Source organism: Grammomys surdaster, unplaced genomic scaffold, assembly GCF_004785775.1.
Source record: "Grammomys surdaster isolate TR1022 unplaced genomic scaffold, NIH_TR_1.0 125621, whole genome shotgun sequence".
Classification (NCBI taxonomy): Eukaryota; Metazoa; Chordata; class Mammalia; order Rodentia; family Muridae; genus Grammomys; species Grammomys surdaster.
The window spans coordinates 1,403,168-1,404,637 of NW_021620462.1; the positions used below are offsets into that span (position 1 = coordinate 1,403,168).

The 1,470-nt window shown below is 45.0% G+C and overlaps 1 non-coding gene across 1 annotated transcript; it reads right to left on the reverse strand.

Annotated features, from left to right (window-relative positions):
• Positions 1 to 1,069: 1,069 nt before the first annotated feature.
• LOC114638733 lies at positions 1,070 to 1,196 on the reverse strand. The gene has a single exon (XR_003713912.1). It is a non-coding gene; the product is annotated as a U6atac minor spliceosomal RNA (small nuclear RNA).
• Between the last annotated feature and the right edge of the window lie 274 nt (positions 1,197 to 1,470).

Here is a 1,470-nt window from a genome sequence, read left to right on the forward strand (position 1 = left end):
GTAGCCTGCAGAGGGCACTGTTGCACGCTGGCAGTTTGGACCTCTATGAAGTCTGAACTGTCAATGTTCAGCTGATTTTTATCTTTTCAGCTCTTTACAATGTATCTCCCACTTTGTGGTTAGAGGTTTGATGGTAACCCATCAGAGCCAAGGTTTACAGCAGCAGACTCGCTGGCTGCAGACTTGAGCTGCCATTCCTAATGTTCCAGCCTCTCACAACTTGACCTGCAGTGTTGCGCTCCCAAACATTGCCCTCTGCATGGTGACACACTAGTGACTTCCAAAAACTATGTGTAACTGTCCATCTTTGGTTCTCTTGTCTCCGACAAGGAGTCACTGTTTCCAGTCTGTGTTACACTGTCTATAAAGCACTGGTGATAATGACCAACCAGGGGTCCCTTCAAATACCATGTCAGAGGCACCTGTCCCCTGTCTCCACATCTGGAATCAGGATAGAATGGAGGTTAAAGAACAAGCGATAGTTAGACAATCCTGGGTTCCTAACCCAGCTCTGAACATTTACTAGCTGCATGGCTGCTCGCGCGTGCACACACACACACACACACACACACACACACACACAGAGGCACACACACACACACACGCGCACACACACACACACACACACACACACACGCACAGGCACAGGCACACATATACAATTTCAAATCTAGATTCCTTAGGTGAAAGAACATGATGTAACGTTCGTCTCTCCAAGTCTTGCTTATTTCAATCTCTGGTTCCATCCATTTCCCTGAGAATGTCATGATTTCATTTTTATTCACAGCTGGATAAAATTCCACCGTGCGTATGGGCCACATTATCTTTATCTAGCCATCTGGTGATGCACACCTAGGTTGGCTCTGTTTCTTGAGTAGGGCAGTGATGAACATGAATGAGCAGGTTCCTTGTGTGTTGTTGTGTGTGTTTACCTAGTGGCAAAGCTGGGTCATGTGATAGTTCTATTTTTAGCTTTTTAAAAACATGTGTTTATTTAAGATGGGAGAAGGGACTGGCCACAGCACCTGTGACAGTCAGGACAACTTGCAGGGGTTGCTTCTCACCTTCCAAAAGGCAGTGGTTAAACACCACAAAGTCAATGGCAATGCCTTACTGGTGCATGTTATTAGGCCTAAGGGCCTCATCCATCCTCCTGAAGGAGTGTGCTCAGTATCTACTCCCCTTTCACACAACACAAATTTTTGATTTTTTCCCCCAGAAACTTCCATATTGACTTCTATAATGGTTACATAAGTTTACATTACAATGAGCTGTGTAAGTTTGTACAATTTGCTTAACATCTCTGAACTACTGTCTCATTTGTACACAGGAGTCTGTGATTTTTACTATTTCATTGAAGTACCTCGATAGACTGACCATTGTAATACACAGCATCTGCTTGGTTACAGTGACCTTTATGCCCAGCTATCTGAAGTCCCTTGTGAGCTCACCTTGCCACCCCTAGCACCG